Source organism: Rhinolophus hipposideros, assembly GCF_964194185.1.
Source record: "Rhinolophus hipposideros genome assembly, chromosome: 24".
In the NCBI taxonomy this organism is placed as follows: Eukaryota; Metazoa; Chordata; class Mammalia; order Chiroptera; family Rhinolophidae; genus Rhinolophus; species Rhinolophus hipposideros.
The window spans coordinates 15,087,150-15,106,281 of NC_138070.1; the positions used below are offsets into that span (position 1 = coordinate 15,087,150).

Genomic DNA, 19,132 nt, shown 5'->3' on the forward strand with positions numbered 1-19,132 from the left:
GCAGCCTCAGCGGTTCAATGGGCGAGACTTGACCGAGCGTCTCTCGAGGTCCCGGGCTGCATGAGGCTCTCGGGGGCGCAGACCGGACGGCGGGAAGTTGTCCGTTGCGGGGAATCCCGGCCGGGGTCTGGGGGTTGCCCCGGGAACGCGGACGGGACCATGAACAACTTTTCGAACCGGGTGCAGAGAGAGCGGGGGCGCTTCCGGGAGGACTGTCCTGGGCGGCCTCGCAACCTCTGACTCCGCGCACTGTCCCCGGCCCCTGAGCCAGCGGGCCAGCGCCGGTCCGACCGTCCGCGCTCCGCCCCGGGGCCCTCCGCGCAGGCGCCGCCGGCCGCGGTTGCCACGGCGACAGGGGCGCGTCCCCGGCCGAGGCCCCGCCCCCAGCAGGGTAGGCTGCGCGGGGCCGCCGGCGGCGAGGGCAGGTGCCGCGGGCTGCGGGCAGGTGGCGGCGCGGCGCGGGCCGGCGGCGGCGGCGGCTCCAGGGTAGGTTGCGCGGCGGCCGCGGGGGGTGGGGGCCGGCCGGCCGTCCCTGTCCCCGGCCCGCGAGGGGGCTGGGGAGGCGGCGACGGACGATGGCCGCCAAGTTTCGGCTCGGCTGAGGCCCCAGGAGAAAAGTTGGCAAAGTTGGCGAGGGAAGAGGCTGGGACCCAGTGGATCCCCCCGGGCTCCGGGTCTGCGGGGAGGGGAAATCTTGATTTGGGAACCGGGAGATCCCGAGGCTTGGGAGTGGATCCCGCAGGAAGATCCCGCACAGGGCAGCCAATGGATCCCGCGCTTCCCGGCTGAAGACTTGGCAGTAGATCCCAGGAGGGGATCGGGCGCCAGCGGCCTGGGGTCCCATTCGGTCCCCAGCCCGGGGTGACGGTGGACGGTGATTGGAGACTGGGAGCTAGTTGATTCCTCCCCCCCGACGCTGGTCCAAGCCTGGGGAGTGGATTCCAAGAGTAGATCTGGTGTCTGGGAACTGGTGGATCGCTGGAGATCCGGGGTACCCAGCCCGGAGCTGCTGGGCTCTGGGCGTCCGTGCGGGTTGGAGGCCCCAGAGGCGGACACTGGGGAGCGCGGGTGCCGAGCGAGGCGGAGCCCGGGTGAAGGGATCCCGCGGGCAGCGGGGCGGTGGAGCGAGACCCGCGCGCCGGGCCCCCGGGCGCCGGCGATCCCGATGCGCCCCCCCCGCCCGGCCTGCGCTCCCTCCGCACGCCTCCCCAGGGCAGAGGCACCTGATAGAATTAGGGCTCAATCTCCCCTGCTCCCAGGCGGGTTCGGTTGGTCCCCACCCCGCTGGTGGCGCCGCCAGGGGCTACAGGCGTGGCACTTGGGAAGGAAAGCGGCCCATTGACCCCCACCCAAGGCTGACCTTTCCACACCCTCCTGGCACACACTCGCCTCGGATCGGGGCGCCGCGCCCTGAAACCCTGCTTTGAGTCCGGTAGCGGTGCTTCTGACCCCTGCGCGCCTCCCAGGTTGTCAGGGCTTCCTGCCGCAGGACTGAACTTTCTCTAGCCCGGAGCAGCCATTACCTTTTAGAAGGGAAAGGGCTTCTGTACCTGTTGCACAAAGAAAGAGTTTTTTCTTTGCAGCTTATTTGTAACCTTGGACAAAACACTTAACTTCTGTGAGCCCAGGTCTCCTCTCTGGGCAAAATGGGGTGAGGGTAGGGATCACAACCTTCTCTCTTCTTTGGCTGGCAAAATTAGTAGGTATGATAGGTATGAAACAGGTAAGGGCTCTGTAAATATTAGTGGGTCCTTGTTTGTGGCCCCTCCTTTCCCACATCACATCCCCTGAGCTTCCCCTATGGTATCTGAGGGAAAGTTCTAGAAACCCAACTTGCTGACTTTTTAAACTGCAGGATTAGAGAGATGTTTAAATTGGTCTTTCTTACAAAGAGGTTAATTGCCCCTCTGATCCTCCTTGCAGAGAGAAGCTCTAGGGTTTGGCTAATCAGTAACCAGGGCGTTTGGACGAGGCTTCTTCCTTGGCCCAGCTTTTCTTTTGTTAATCCACGGAGGCCCCTGGACAAACGTGCATTCACCCCCAGACACTGGCGTGTCAGCCCTGGGATTCCCAAGGGAGCTGTGCAGACATTAGCCCTGGTCTTGGTGGTTTTGGGGGGAATCCTTTTTAAAGGATTTGTGTGCTGGATAAGGGTGCAGTTACCCCAGAGAAGTGCAGGATTTCAGTACAGTGTCTGGGCACATATTTCAGCTGGGCACAGGAGCCAGCTCATTCAGTCACCCAGTGTGTGTGTGTTGAGCACCTACTATGTGGCAAACACTATAGAAATGGTATGGCCCAGGGCGGTATAGGACCTGTCTTCCTGGCATTACATTCCAGCTATGGAGGAATCAGCTTGCCTTACAGTCCAGTGAGGCAACTGTGCTGGTTCTTGATGTTGGGGGTGCAGCCCTCACCCCAGTTTCTGAGGCTGGGGGGGCCTCACTCCCTTTGAAGTCCTGGGGGCTGGCTTTTATTCAGGACTGACCTTGGCAAGAGAATAGAGCAGCCCACTGTCTGGCCCTGAGTATTTCTCCCTGCTCAGCATCACCAGAATACACCTCGACCATAAAGAAACCCAGAAGAATATTTTAAATATGAATGAATGAATTAATTAATTCATTCATTCATTCACTCATTCATTCATTCTTAAGTATTTCAAGACACTGTCAAAGAAGGAAGCTAGCAATCACACACTTAAGGGAAGGGTTAGTGGAAAGAGGCAACTGTCTAAAAGGGGAGAGAACTGTGATAATGGGAGGAGGGGCTGATGCCTTCTGGCTGGTGAGGGATGGGGGTCAAGGGGTTTAGTTTCTTGGAGAGTTTGCAGTGGGAAGAGGTTGGTGTTCTGGGCCGGAAAGAGGGAACAGAACGGCCTGGATGTACGAGGGAGCATGGGGTGTTGGCAGATGTTGAAGGGGACCAGGTCAGCCATTCTCAGAGGTTTAGACTTTATTCCAGGGCAGTGGGGTGGGTGTTGCGGAAGTTTTTCTGAGGGAGGGGGATGGGGTCAGATGTGTGTTTTGGGAAGCTTGAGCTGCTTTTATGGGGAGGCTGCATTGGAGAGGGTACGCAAGGAAGCTGTGAGGCCAGTGAGGAGACTGCTAGAGAAATCCAGGTGAGAGGTGGTGGTCAATTGGATTTGGATAGAGATGTTAGTGTTATGTTTAGAGACCCACCCAGTTGAACACCCCTTTGAGGCATAACCTTCAATCTAGAGAAGGAACCCCTCCCCTCCAGGGAAGATGACATAAATATTGTGTCAGTATTCCATTAGATTCAGTAAATCTTGCTGAGCACTCATTGTCTGCCTTCCCAGGAATGGTCATAAAACCCAGGTCCTTAGGGACTTCACACTTGAACCCTCACCACCTTCCTGTGTCAGGGCATGGTGCTCATCCCCATTTTACAGATACAGGACTCAGTGGTGTGGCAAGGTCTTTGCCTGCCAGCAGCGGCAGAGCAGGGATTTTAACTTGCTTCCAACTTGCTGATGTTTGGAGTCCGTGAGGTCGAGTAGAGAAGCCACAAAAGGGGAACAGCAGGTGTAAACCCAGGGGGCCTTCCAGGAGGAGGCAGAGATGGAAAGAGGGAGCCAGCCAGAGAGACTTGGAGGCAAACCCAGGCCTTGTCCCTTCCTGGTTGTGGTCTTGGGCATGGTACTTATTTTGAGGCTTGCCTTCCTCATCTGTAAAATGGGGTCATGACAGGATACTCCTCTCCCTCAAAGGTTTGTTATGTGAGTTGAGTGAAGCAGTGCAGGGAAAGGGCCCAGCATAGTATCTGCTCACTAGTGGTGGATGTGGTTATTATCATTATAGTCTGTCATCAGGATGTGTTTCAGGCAGGTGGTGCCTCTCCCAACCTGGTGTGTATGTGTGTGTGTGTGTGTGAGTGTGTGTGTATCGGAAGCGGGGGTGAGGGGGAGGGGGATGAACACAGGTGACACTTGAGCTGAGTCTTAAAGGAGGAGGAGGCAAGGAGAGGAGACATGCCAGGCAGAAGGAGCAGCACAGGCAGAGGCCTCGATCATTTGGACAGTTGTGTGTTAATTGATATGCTCAGAATGCAGGGTATGTTAAATGAATACAAGTTAGACCATGGGCAACAAAAATTCTCTTTACACCTCCCTGCCCCTCCCTAAATGCCCAAACAGGAAGACTTTGGCAGGTTTGGGATAGAGAAGATGGCAGGAGGGTCCCAGTCCAGGAGATCAAGTTCCTTCCCACACTCACCCATCCAAATTACAGTAGGGTGACCCCCTCCCCCTACAAGCCATTTCCCTCCTGGAACCTCAGTTTCTTCATCTGTAAAATGGGAAGACTGGAGAGAACGTGGGTAAAGCACATGACACATCAGAATCGGTTCTTCTCACTGAACCCTTTTTAGGTGCCAGGCTCTGGGTCAAGCTCTTTTTAAATTTTGTTTATTTATTAAATTTTATTCTTTTTCATTCATCACAACAAATTCAGGTGATGCCTGCTTTTGGCACCCCTGAATTTGCAGTTTATGAAACTGAGGCTTGGAGCCGTCCTCCTGCCTACTTCCACTACTCAGACTCCTGTCATTTAAAAGGAAGCGAACAAACTTTGAATTGAGGGAGACACATGCACACATGTTCTTCTTTTTCCTTCCATATGATGACTATTTTACTGTGTATCTTACCTGGGCAATTCAAGAACCCTGTCTTCAAAAATCCGTTCCTCAGGAATCTGGTCAATTGGATGGGAGGAAGGGCGGGGAAGGCAAAGTGAGACAAGCATGCAAATGATTATGGATTGACATCGAGAGAAGTAGTTATCTCAGCTACCTTTGTTAATTGCTCAGTTAAGCGACCTTTGAAATGTTTTATGACCTCATCTTTATTTAGAATATGAAATACATCCTGAAGCGTGATCTTTGGATTGTTTATATGACAGAAGTGATATACGCGCGCGCGCGCACACACACACAGTATCTCTGTCTCTGTCTTTGTCTCTCTTTCTCTCTTTCTCTCTCTTTCTCACTCTCTAGTATTGTGAAAATAGCATGTACTATGTCCCCAAAGAGCGCGATCTTTGGATGTTTTCACCAAGTCAGAAGTGATACACACACTGTATATATATATAATTATATTGAAAATAACAGGTAATACACCAAACACTTCAAAGATGGCAAAATGATATTGTATTAAGTGAAAAGTAAGTCTCTCCTCCCAGTCCTTATCACACTCTGCTAATTATCTAAAGTATTTCTGCACCCGCTCTGGAGCCAGATGGAAGGAGTTGAATCTTGGTCCTAGCACTTATCGGCTGTGTGACTTTGTGCAGGTGGCTTAACCTCTCTGAGCCGCAGTCTCCTTGTCAGTAAAGGCATTACAAGGAGTCCTACCTCTGAGGGTTGCTGTGAGGAGTAAATGAGAAGGGCTTGGCACATGGTCAGTGCTCAGTATTTGTGGATTGTTGTTATTTTCCATCTTGTTACTTGTGGTCACAGTGGAGTTGTTATAGTTTTCTCCTCTCCCTCTAGACTTTATGCTCCAAGAAGGCAGAAACCCTATCTGTCTGTATTGCTGTTTCCTCAGTAAAGAGTCATGGAATAAACAAATTAATCAATATCTGTAGACGTAATCTTTTAATAATAATCATAAAATAGAATTTTGCACATACGTTAAAAACAGATTTGGATACTTTCCCATTTCAGAGTGTGTTGACTTATCCCACTCCTTTAAAAAGCTGAACAGTTCTCCAGTGCATGAAGGTGCTGTTAATTATTGAACAGATCCCAATGAAAGGCATTGAAGTATTTGGTTTTTTCTATGACACGCAATGCTGCAATAAGCATCCCTGTTCACGCATATTGGCACACTCGCTGTGGTTGATTGAAGGACAGATTTTAGGATGGGGAGTTTTACCCCAGTTTGGGATGACAGCTGTTTGGAATGTTGATCTAGCCTCCAGAGAGGTTGTACTTTTCATACTCCCACCAAGGTTGTGCGGCAGACAGCCTGTTTGTATATTTCAGAGAGGGAACAGTGGATGGCTCAGGCTTATCAGTGGCCATGGGATACAGCCTCTGGCGTGACAGTAGGGAAGGTGATAGTTCTTGCAGGCAGCACATTTTGTGGCCCTTGGCTTTTAATCCAGCCTGCTGGGGACTATGTCTTGGAAGGTATGTGCTCATGTACCCACAAGTCTACCTGCTTCCTTCTGGAAATATGTAGTTTTTGTATTAGTTAGTTTTTCTATGATGACACTGTGTAACAAATATCTCCCAAATCACAGTGCCTTTAACAACAAACATTGGTTTCGCGGTTGTGGGTCTGCAGAGGCTCAGTTGATCTTGGCTGGGCTTGGACGGCAGGCTGGAATCTCCAGACTTTGGGTTCGGTTCATGTCTGCCCTGTGTATCTTCATCTTGATACCCAGGCTGACGGGCAGCAGCTGGCTAGGGCACACTCTTCTGTGGTGGACAGCAAATGCTCAGGAGCCCATTGGGAGCCTGCAGTGCCTCTGAACACCTCCTCTTGGAACTGGAAGGTGTCACTTCTGCCCTCATTCTATCGGCCAAAGCAAGTCACATAGCCAAGCCTCACATTGATGAGGTGGAGAGGGAACAAGTATGTATTTTCTGAGCAGTATCACAACCTGCCACAGCCATGTTTCTGATGGAGGAGGACGGGTCCTTGCAGGGGTGAAAGATTTGCCTGATGCAGGGATGAAAGGTTTGCCTAGAGGTGGCAGTGAGAATAGTGGGTCATGATTTGTGTAGGACACATCAGAATAGGGCAGGCTCTGGGTAAGGAGACATGGTCTGAGTCTATAACCTGGAACAGGCAGCTCGCCTCTCTGAGCCTCAGTTTCCTCACCTGGAACATGGGAATACCGCATCCTTTCTGGTAGAGCTGTTATTAAGCTTAAACATGGTATTTGGTAAGGAGATGCTTTGCACCTATGATGTGAGGTGGGAAGGTCAGGGATGATTGTCTTGGTGATGATTTTTGCTCTGATGTGCTTTACAATTCCTCAAGCTATGGTACCTGTAGCCAGTGGAGTGGGAGAACACAGTGAGGCCAAGGGGAAGCTATAGAGGAGACAGATCTGGGTTCAAATCCCAGGTCTGCCCTTTATGGGTCACATGGTCTTCAACCAGTCTCATACCCTCTCTCAGCCTCAGTTTGCCCATTTGTAAAACGGACACAGGGTGCTCGTGACCATTAGTTAAAAGGACTTGGCACACATGAAACACTTGTCACAAAGTAGATGATAAATAAATGGTGCCTGTGACTGTGGAGTGAGGAGGGTCCTGATTGGGGTGGAATGAGGAATTCTGCAAAATTGGATATTGGTTCTGCAGAATTGGTTGCAGAGTTGGATATTCTCAGTATCCCTTGGGACTATTATAGGGAATCTGGATCCAGACTGCCTAAGTTCAAATTCCAGCTCCACCACTTTCCGTCTGTGTGACCTTGAGCTAGGCAGGTAACCTCTCTGTGACTTAGTTTCCTCATCTGTAAAATGGGAGTAATAATAGTGCCTGCTTCATGAGGTTGATGCGCATCAAATGAGTTAATACACGGTGCCCGCTAATGAATGTATGTTAGCTATTATTGTCATTATTACCAGTGTTATTATCAGTCTGTAAAGGCCCAGGGAAGTTGCTTCTGGTCCTGGGAGCCACCAGAGCCTTGGGGAAAGGAATGATGAGGCAGATGATTTTAGAGCAGGTGCTTTTCCCCTTCTGCTGTAGCTGGAGGGCCATCTGTTAATGGGTCACTGTTTACCTAATTCTCTCCCCAGGGCAGGCCTAAGCCACAGCAGGCTTCAGGGAGCCCATGGTTATGAGTTCCACTGGAGGCCACCTGAGCTAGGTGCAAGGCTAGAGGTCATTCCCTCCCTCCTTCATTCATTTGACAAAAATTTAACTTGCATCAGTCACATGGCAAATCCTATGCTAGTTACAGGGAAAATGGGATTCTGTTGGAGGTCAGGGGTGGGTTTCTGGAGGAAGCTTGGTGGGGAGGGCCAGAGTGTAGGGTGGCACAGGCATGGGATTTCTGTGTGGCCGTGGGCACATCGCTTCGCCTCTCTGAGCATTTCCTCATCTATGAAGTGAGTCTCAGATGGGCCAAGGTGCCCTTGGAGGTGAGAGAGGACAGCCTTGGACCTGTGTGGGGCTGGTGTTTTCTGCCTTGGCCCTGTGCCTTCAGAAGTTTGAGGGAGATGACCGAGGTGGTCTTGCCTCTATCTGCTGGGACCCGGCTTTTGAGAACACTAAATGTTCTTCATAGTAGAATAAAAATGAGGAGACAGCATTCATTTTGTCCTAGGTACTGTGCTCATTATCATTTTACTTGATTCTCGTGCTCCCATTTTATAGATGAGAAAACCGAGGTTCTGAGGAGGGAGTCACGTGCCCAGGGCCACTAACTGGAAGGGGGAATGTGGATCCTTTCAGCCTGACTGCAGCTCCTGTGCCCTGAATCTCTCTTCTTGGTGGTAAAGCAGAGCAGAGCTGGACAATCCTTGGGTTCCATCCCATCTCCACAATGTCATTACTGCGTGACTTTGGGAAGTGACTTACCCTCTCTGAGCCTCAGTCTGCATCTGCTAAGATTTTCCTTGTGCGGTCATTGTGGGGTTTGGTGACGTAACTACATGTAAAGCCCCCTGTACGTAGTAGGCACTTTAAAAATGGGAGCCCTTCCTTGTAAAAAGATCAGCTTAGGGTTTTTAAAAAATGCGTGAAGTTATGGCGAGGAATTGCTTTATAAATCACAATATCAATCTTTCTTGTTTGTACTGCTAGCAGACATAGTGGCAGTCATTAAAAAAACAATTATTATTGATGGACTGCTTCTTATATTCCAGTTCCTCTGACACGTGGTTTTGTGCATTATTTTATCAAATCCTTTATCAAGTCCTTTCTTCATCCTATAAAGAGAGGTGCTAGTGTTGTTCCCACTTTACAGATGAGGAAACTAAGTCTTGGAGAAGTGAAACGCTTTGCCCAGCTTATCAGCGTGGCAGGCAGGGAGCCCTGGGGCCCTTCTGCCTGAGTCCTACTCGTTGGAATCACAGCTGTGTTTTCAAAGGCTCCAGGTCAGGTCCGCAGTTCCCAGCCGACTCTGTGTTGATATTTCTTTTCTTTTTTGTTTGGCTTCCTCAGTGACGAAAGCCCTTTCTGGGGACCGTCCTGTTTACTGGTGGCTTGGTGAGGCCCTGTTGGGGGAAGGAAACGCAGGGTGTGTGGGGCCTCTTGGCAGAAGGGGAGGCCAGCGGGTGCATTGGGTATACTGAGGTTGCTCTGTGAACTCACTCTACTCCGCCTGGCTGGACACGAAGCCTGGGCCTTCATAGGCACTGTGCCCACCAGGCCTGTCCAGTGCCCTAGGCCAGGCTGGGAAGTGACTCGATTGGGGAACTCCCAGGGCCCTTTGGCCTAGGAAGCTGGCCAGGTTTGTCTCTCCCTTTCATTTTGGGCCCTAGCACTGGAAACCTCTTGTCTGTGTTTCTACAACTGATTACCTACATGCCAGGGACTATGCTTGGGGCATGAAGGGGTCCTAGGCCATGGGAGAGAACGAAGGGTGTATCAGAATGAGTTCTGGGCCAGAAGTCACGACTCCTGAGTGCTAGTACTTGCTTCTCTGCTGTGTGTCCTGGGGTAAGCCCCTTCTCCTCTCTGGGCCCTTTTCACAGAGGGAGGAAGAACTGGATGAGTAGATCCCAGAGCCTCTTATTCCTGATACACCTTCTGGGAAGAATCAAAATCGACACTTTCAAAGATAGGGCCTAGAAAACCACCATTTGCTGAGGGCCTGCTTTGTGCCAGGTCCTTTGCTAGGGAGGTATCGCATATGCGTCTTCTCATCAATTCTCAGAGTTACTCAGTTGGTGTTCCTAACCCCTTTTACAGATGAGTAAACTGAGGCTCAGAGGTATAAAGGCCTCTTCATGTCACTGAGCTTGAGGTAAGAAGGGGTGGAGGCTAGATTTGAACTCAGGTCTGCCTCCTACACACCTAGACCTCCCTATAATAACTCAACACAGTTGGTTCCCAGCTCGCGCTGAAATAGTCTCTCCCCTCGGAGCCTCTGGTGCAGTGTGTCCTTTCCTCTCTTGGGTTAGTTGATCATTTTCATTTTTGTTCATGTTTAAGTACCTACTGTGTGCCAGGGCTTGGGCCAGACCCTGGGTCTCATTCCTGCCTGGGACACAGCTCCTGCCCTCAGGGAGGAGAGAGATGAGGGGTCAGAGAGCTGCGTGCCAGCATTGGGATGAGGGGGCTGGGGTAGGGACCATGTTCTCCTGGTCCCGCCTTCTGTCAGCCTGGAAGCAAACTGTTTCCCATGATGCATTCAGGGCTTGGATAAGACAGGCAGCTCTGGCAAACAGCAGACCACCTTCTTCTTGGGGAGGTGGGATGTGCCTCATTACTGTTGGATTTAACTCCAGAAAGGAAGTGATAATGCTTCCAAGCCGGGCTTTATCCAGATGCCTAATCACAGCCATCCTGCCTTTCCTTCTTGTCGTGCATTAAAAGGAAAAGGGGGTTTGGAGGCAGCAAAAAGCTTTGGAGGAATTTCTGGAATGTCAAGTCTGCTGGCTGACCCAGCAGAGCAAGTGTGAGCCATCTGCCCTGGCGTTAGTTGGGGTCAGCTGGCTGTCCTGCGGGGCTCTCTGGGTATCACCCAGTTCCTGTTTAGAGTCCTGAGTCACCCCCAGGAAGGTGGCTCTTCCGTGAACTGCAGTTGCTGCCTGCCTTTGAAGACACTGCCTGGGTTTAGAGCAGCACAGGCCTGGGGTCACATCCTGCCTCTTTTCTCACCAGCCATGGGAGTGGCTTCCTCTGCCTGGGTGTCCACACCCATGGAATGGGGGTGCCCATGCCTGCCATTTTAGCCTGGCTAGGAGCCCTCACTGAGGTCACATGGGGGAATGTTGGGGTGAATGCTGTTCTCCTGGGGTGGAGGGCAATGTTGGGTAAAATCCCCACTGTGTGCAGGCATCTCTCTGGAGCACTGTGGGGGCCTCATGTCTCATTGTTGACGCTTGGTGGGCCCTTCTTGGTGGGCCTTTCTCGGCTGTCACTCCACACCTGGCACTTGGTGACATGAGATGACTATTTGTTAAGGGAACTAACAGATGACTCATTGCATTTTCCTAGTTAATCATTTTTATTCTCTTTTTATCCTTATTGCAATACATTTACGTTCTAATACATTTTTATTGTTGAAGATTTAGAAATACAGATAAACAAAAATGAGGAGCTAAAACTCTGATGTTCTCACGTTCTAGAGTCCCAGTGCTAGTATTTTGGGGCATGATTTTTAGACCTGTCAATCACACCATGCATATGATTGACAGATGTTAGTACTGCGTCTTGGGGTTTAGAACATGGGCCTTATTCTCAGGTGACTTGGATTCACATCCTGGTTCGGTCACCTCCTTGCTGTGTGACCTTGGGCAGGTCACTTCCCCTCTCTGAGCCTGTTTCTCCTCTGGAAAATGAGGCGGCTGTAAGGGTTCAATGAGTTAATATCTGTGAAATGCTCCGGGAGGTGCCTGGCACACAGCAGACGCCTAATTCTTACGAGTGGTTTACAGGTATGTGTATTTTTTCTTGTTTTGAGCGATGAGTCTCTTTCTAGGAATGGTGTAATCTACAACTGCTGGATTTGGACATTAGGCTGGGGGGGACCTCCAGACCACCTCCCCTGGGCAGGACCCAGAGATGCTCTGTTTCGTTTCTGAGGTGGGGGCTGCTCAGCACGGGGTGGGTCAGGTGGTTTGGCCAGCACCGAGCACTGTGAGTGCTCACAAGCCAGTCCTGATCCTTATCGCTCAGGGATGTTTCCTGTCCCTGCCGAGGCCTGGGAGGTGTCCAAGTTAAAGCCGCTGGACGGTCCCAGCGGGCTGGAGATGGCCCGTGTAAGATGAGCCTCTTCCTCCCCTGGCTACCGCAGTGGCTTCAGGAGGACAGGCTCAGCCACACCTGGGAAGAGGGATGGGGTCAGCCGGCCACCTCTAAGAAGGTCTGTAAACCAGAAAGTCACCTGGACACCGGTGGGGACTCAGAGGACCAGAGAGAGGAAGGGGTTAATGGAGCCTAGTTTTCAGAAGTGAATTTGGGTTTGGTGACATCCATGTAGGAAGTGTTGCTGCCCTGTACTAGCTCTGTGACCATGGGTAAGTTCTACAACCTCATCCAACCTCAGTTTCCTCGTCTGTGAAATGGGGCTAACAGTAGGTTTCACCTTCTAAAGCTGGGCCACGATATGTAAGGGCTCCTGGTACTTGGTACCTCCTCCTCTCCCCTCTCATTACCATTGTACTAGTAACACTGACCCGGCAGTCCCTATGCCCCTGTGAGTACCTGCTGTGCGTCCTCTCATTGAATCCTCATAATAAGTTGCAGTTACTATTATTAGTACTCCTGTCTTGCTGACTGACTCCACGTTGCGAGTGTGTTGAACCCTGCCTTGACACTTGAGTGTGTGATGAAACACTTGGCACACAGTAGGTGATCAAAAAGGCAGCCCTAGTGGTTACTCGTAGTAGTTTTGCTGGTGCTCCCCAGAGCGGTTTGTACGAGAAACAGCTCTCGCCCATCCAATGCCTGTTATGTGGAGCGTTATTCTTCTACGGTTGACCTTAAAAACCACTACTTGTCCATCACACCTCAGTGCCCCCCCATTAGGGGTCCCCAAGCCCTATGCATTCATTTTAGTGGCTCTGAAAGATGCCTGCTAAATCTTGGGGTCCTCCAGATTGAATGTTGTACCCACAATGTGGTACATCCCAAATGTCTCTCCCAAAGATGTTGTAGGATGTTGCATCCAGAAACTGCATTTTCGGGGGCATGGATCATGGAGGAAGGAGTTTGGCAGAGAGCTGCTGGCTTGGTCTGTGGCCTGGGTAGCTCCTTGACCAGGCTGGACTCTTCACATGCCACTGTCTCTAGAGGGGTTTCTTTAACAGTGTTTCCCAAGGGAGAACCATCCTGGAGGATTTCAGCTTCCAGAGTGTGTCTCGTGTGAGGGTGGGGGTAGCGTAGGCGGCTGGAACAGGCCAGGAGCCCAGCTGGTCACCGGGTTTCCCTTCTCTTTGAAATCCAAGATCATGCTAGAAAGCTGCTAAGTGCAAAGGCCCTGAGGCAGGAGCAGTGGGACCGCTGGAAGGACCGAAGGGGCTGAGGGGGCGAGGGGGAGGTACAGGAGGACTGTTTGGGGCCTGTGGGCCAGGGCAGGGCACTGTGGGATTTATGGTAATTACGGTGGCCCTTTGTGACAGAGTCCGGTTTGGATTTTAAAAAAGATCCTTCTGGTTGCTGAGCAGAGTTTGGAGTCGAGGTCAGGGGCCGGAGTAGAAGCTTGGAAGGTGAGTGAGGAGGCTGCAGGTGGGAGAGGATGGTGGCACGGAGTTGAGGACCTTCCCCTGCCCCACTCCTGGCCCGCAGTACGTACCCCAAATCATAATCATATGATTCTGTGTTTATTTCTCTTCTCTGTGTCTCCCTGATGGGATGGTAAGCTCCAGGAGGACAGGGACTTGCTTTCGTTCACTGTTGCGTTCCCAGTACGGTGCCTGGCACATAGTAGGCACACTCAATAAATGAATGAATAAAAGTCAATGACTGGTGAGTCCCAAAGAAAATCGGGGTGAAAATAATGAGAACGGATACTAGTAAAGAGCAACGGTCTTAATCGCAAGCCTGTGTTGAATGTGCTGTGGTAGACCCCTGCCAGGCCCTTCAGCCATCCTCTGCCCACCTGCACTTCCGTTGCTGGGCTGTACTGTGGGAGTTTGGGCAGCTCTGGGAGGCCTGTGACCTGGCTGGCCATCAGCAAATCCCTAGCTGGTTTTCAGGTTGTACCCGCTTTCAGTAAAGGACTTGCCAGCTGGTCTTGGGTCTAGGTAGGACAAGCCTGGGTGAGGCCTCTCCACTGGGTAGGAGGTAGGACTTCTGTGCGCTTGAAGACATGTTCTGATTTCGAGCCCTTTTCCCAGCCTGTGACCTTGGGCAGGTCTCATCCCCTCCATGAGCCTCAGTTTACCGGCAAAACGATAATGGTGACAAGTAGCAGTGCTACTGTTTATCGACCTCCTAGGATGTGCCAGACCCTATGGTAACTTATTTAGTTCTCTTGGTGACTTCATGAGGTAGGAACTCTTCTTGTTCCCATTTTCCAGATGAAAGAACTGAGGTCCAAAGAGGGGAAGTCACTGGGTCATGGTCACTCAGGAAGTGGGATCTGAATCCACACAGAGCCTGTGCTTTGAGGACCTAACACATCAATTTGGTGTTTCCCAGACTCCATATATTCTTGTATCATCTTGAAAATTTTTCATATTCATAAACTACCTGGACTGTTATTCAGTGAACCTTTTTCTTGAACTTGACTTACTTTTTTTTTTAAATAACAGCTTTATTGAGATATAATTTACATACCATGCGATCATCCATTTAAACTCTACAATTCAAATTACAATTAAAAATAAAACTATCATAAGATCCAGCAATTCCACCTCTGGGTATTTATCTGAAGAAAATGAAAACACTAACTTGGAAAGATATCTGCACCCCGTGTTCATTGCAGCATTATTCACAACAGCCAAAATATGGAAACAACCTAAGCGCCCATTGATGGATGAATAGTAAAGAAATTGTGATATATGTTTATCCAACAGAATATTATTCAGCCATAAATAAGTGAAATTTTGCCATTTGCGACAACATGGATGGACCTAGAGGGCATTATGCTACATGACAGGTCAGAGAAGGACAAATACCATATGATCTCACTTGTATGTAGACTCTAAAAAAGAACAAAAACACACACAAAAACCAAGCTCATAGATACAGAGAACAGATTGGTGGTTGAAAGAAGTGGGGGGTAAGGGGGAGAAGTGGGTGAAGAAATTCAGAAGGTACAAACTTCCAGTTATAAAATCAGCAAGTCTTGGGGATTTAATGTACAGCATGGCGACAGTTGTTAATAGTACTCCATTGGGTATTTGAAAGTTGCTAAGACAATAAATCTTAACAGTTCTCATCACAACAACAAAAAAATTTTTGGAACTGTAACGTGATGGATGTTAACTAGACTTATTGCGATGATCATTTTGCAACGTATACAAAAAAAATAATATAGTGTTATATGTCAATTATACTTCAATAAAAAAATAAAAACAGTTTTTTAAAAAGTGCCCAATTCAGTGGTTTTTAGTATATTCAGATTTCTGTACCCTTCACCACGATCAGCTATAGAACATTTTTATGACCACAAAAAGAAATTCCGTACCCATTCCCCATTTCTCTGCAATTACACCAGCCTAGGTAACCACTAATGTGATTTCTGTCTCTGGATTTGTCTGTTCTGGGCATTTCATACAAATGGAATCATACAATATGTGGTTTTTTGTATGACTGACTCTTTCACTGAGCATAAGGTTTTCAAGCTTCACCCACATTGTAATGTGTATCAGGACTTTGTTCCTGTTCACGGCTGAATAATATTCCATGTCACAGCTGAATAATATTCCATGATACAGATAGACCACATTTTGACTCACTTTTAAAAACTTAAATAAAAACCATCTTACAAGATGTTCAGCGGGCTAGTTATGTTTGATCTAATACGCACGGAAATACAGCACTGAAAATACAGCGTACTGATCAGTGTATCACCATGTTCCATCCGCATGCCCGGGCTCTGGAGTACCGGGAACCTTAACCTCGTAAACCCTAACGGGCCACCTACAGGTGAGCTGTTTTTGTTGTGTGGCTGTTATGTTAGGGGTGTGTGCAACAATATGTTTTACATTTTATCCTGTGACCGAGAAACACGTTCTTCTGCCAGAACAGAGAAGAGAGTTCAATCTCCTTGGTTCTGTTCCCGCTGCCTCTTTAGAGCAGTCATTTTGCTGCTGTGCTCACTTTTGACCAGCGCGTCTTGCCCTCATGCTGGATGCCGCCCCCATCCACCTGTTGGGTTGAAACATGTCAAAGTGCTGTCTTTGTAGGTCCACCATGGTGGAATATTGTAATTTCATCTGGTACAACCTTAGGATGACCCCACTGGGTAGGTACTATGGATCCCTTTTCCAGATGAGAAAGAGAGGGGGGTCAGGAAGCATAGCCAGGACGGCCAGAGCTGGGATCCAAGGTCCCCGCTCGTTTCACCGGCCTTCTTGGCCTCCCCTGGCCTTCCAGTGGCGATGGCACTGCTAATTCACTGGCAGGGGTTGGGAGCTCTGGCTCATTTGTCAGCAGTGAAGATGCTGCCACTGCACCCCCCACGCTCCCCTGGAGTCGCAGTGGTCTCTCTGCATGGTGTGCCCTGTGGGAAAGAGCTGGCTGGGGCCTGAGCAAGTTCACTGATCCCTGGTCTGCAGGGCTCCCGACAGCCTGGTCCTCTCGCCCTGACTTGAGCCAGGACTTGAGGCTCTTGGCTCTGCTGCAGCTGGGGACGCTGAACCGGATGCGTGCCCCTGGGGAGGATTGCCTCACATTCAGCGGTTCCCAGTCTGCGGAGCCGGCCTGCAGAATCCCCAGGGGCGGGCATTGCATCCTGGCCCTAACAAGGCTGTCTGGATGTTTTGTGCCTTTCCTTTGGAAACTTTCCTTTCTAGAGGACGGAACAAAAGGCTTGGAGAGGATGAGTGTTTAGTTCAAGGTCACGCAGCTAGCCTGGAGCTGAGCAGGGACAAGATGTCAGGATTCCTGCTTCTTAATTCATGCTTCTCCCCATCTGACGTCCTCGCTGTGCCCCGTAGTCGGTTGTCGGAGGGACCTATCCTTGCTGCCCACCTCCCCACCCGCAGCAGGTGTGAACTAGCTCAGTGGTGCTGGAGCTCCATAGCTGTCTGGGTGGAGCTCACATACCCACCGGCCCCTCGCCAGGTTTGGGCACTCCCATGGGTGATGCAGAGAGCCCACAGGGCAGGTCGTGACACGAAGACGCTCCAGCACGCTGCACCCTGACGGGTGGAGGAACGGGTTTGGGCCCTTTCCTTGCCCGTTCCCGAATCCTGGGGTCCACCCCAGGCTCAGCCATGGGCCACCTGCCTTTGGCCGGACGTGAGTCTGCTGGGGAGGCACTGGGTAGGCTGGGCTTTGCAGGAGAAATGTCACCTCATCCTTCCCTGCCCCAGGTGGACAAATCCTTATGGGGACCCTGCAAGTTGGGGCGGGCAGGGGGAAGGCAGAGTGACAACTGGACTTTCTGGAGTAACAGCCCAGTGAGGATGACCAGGGCCCCACAAAGAGACAGACCCGAGTTCTAATGTTGTCTCTGGACAAATCATGTCACCTCCTAGTTCAGTTTCCTTGTCCGCAAAAGGGTTGTGATTGTGACGCCCGTTTCAAAGGACTGTTTAGGGTTTGGCATGTAGTACTAGATGCTCAATAAATGGCCGTGTTATGGGGGAAAGGATAGAGCCAAGCAGGTCAGCTTTTACCACCCGGGAAGCCTAGGTTCAAGTTGTTGGCTTCATCACTTGCTGCTTGTGTGACTCTGGGCAAGTTCAGTCCTCAGCCTCAGTTTCACTGTCTGTAGAATGGGAGTGATAGTAGAACCACCACATAGTTGTGAGGCCCAACTGAGATGCTGAAGTTCTTATTCAGTGCTTGGCATGTCTTTGGTAGCTGTTATTGTGATTACTATTAATGTAATAATAATAATAATAATGATAACATTTTCACAGTGTCAGCATCAGACACATCCATGTATGTTTAGTGGATGACTTTGCAACATTGGGGATGGGTTTCTTTAAACACTGGGAAACCAAAAGGGTGTTGGAGACTGGGGGATGGACAATGTGACCTTTTAGGGGCCCTTCCTGTCCAGGGACTCTGTAGAAAATGTTTGGTCCAAGGCCAGGGACTCTGTTCTGCCCCTCTGGGCATTTAATAAATGGAACTGATAGCCTGGGTGAGGCTAGTGGGTGGATGATAGGCGGGTTGCACCCCCAGCTTCCTCCTGGGGAGCAGTGCCCAAGTTTGGCGTCATGGAGCCTGTGGGTCAGGAAGAGAAAGCCCTAAGCGCTGGAGGCCCTCTGATCCTGTGGCCATCTGCCTTCCCTCACCTCACCCCTGGACTTCCTGTGAGGCCCAGGGGTCTGCTGTACTGACAGGTAGGCCACGGACTAGCTCTTTGATTTACAGGGCCGGTGGGGAGGGGAAGCAGGGATTGCTGAAGCCCAGAGAGGGCAGGGTCTTGGCCTGCTTCAACCAGCAAGCCAAGGACAGACGCTTTGGTCCTGGCTCTGGGCAGGGCCATCTAAGTGATTGCTGGATTGGCCTCTGTCTTCACTGAGTTACATTTCTCCACTTCCCCACATGTGGGAAAGTCTTTATTCCTTACTCATAAGTGGCACCTGGTATTAAACAAACCACAAGGCCAAAATCCACCCCCGTGGGCCCACATATTCTCCATGTGGGTGTCCACAATCTTAGCACTCCAGCAGGGTATTGAGAAGGATGGTAATAATAACCCCAATATAATATGTTGACATAATGAACACATACATAAACCTGGCACTCTGCTAAGCACTTACTTCACCCTTTTAACTCATTCCATCCTATCATGGCCCCATGAGGTGGGTGTTATTAAATTTATACCCATTTTGCAGATGAGGAAACTAAGGTGCAGAGGGGCAAAGAAACTTGACCAAGGCTACCTGGCTAGCACATGATAGAACTGGGATTTGAACCCAGGCAGCTGGGTCCAAGCCCATGCCCTGGCACTAGATTTAAAATAAAAATAATTTATTTTAAAATTGCGAACGATACATAACATACATTTACCATCTTAACTATTTTTAAGTGTAAAAGTTATGTCGCATACGTTCACATTGTTGGGCTGTCATCACCACCATTCACCTCCAAATATTTTTCCTCTTGCAAAATTGAAACTGTATCCATGAAACACTAGCTCTTCCTTCTCTCTCCCCCAGTCCCTGGGAACCACCATTCTACTTTCTGTCTCTATACATTTGAGTATTTTATGTACCTCATTGTGGGGACAGAGCCCCAGACAGCAGTTTCCAGGCTCTCGGCCTCACATAGAAAAGTGCTGGCTCAGGTAGTAAATGGCCATCAACTGTGATCGGATGGCCATCCGCTGTGGCTAGTTGGCCGTCAGTGA

The 19,132-nt window shown here is 50.3% G+C and overlaps 1 protein-coding gene across 1 annotated transcript in view; it reads left to right on the forward strand.

Annotated features, from left to right (window-relative positions):
- The first annotated feature begins 417 nt into the window (after positions 1-417).
- The window catches only part of KIAA1671, a 188,612-nt gene continuing 169,897 nt past the window's right edge, over positions 418-19,132 (forward strand). The window contains exon 1 of the mRNA XM_081036552.1: positions 418-486. The gene's annotated coding sequence lies outside the window, so the exon portion shown is untranslated. The remainder of the gene's footprint in view (positions 487-19,132) is intronic.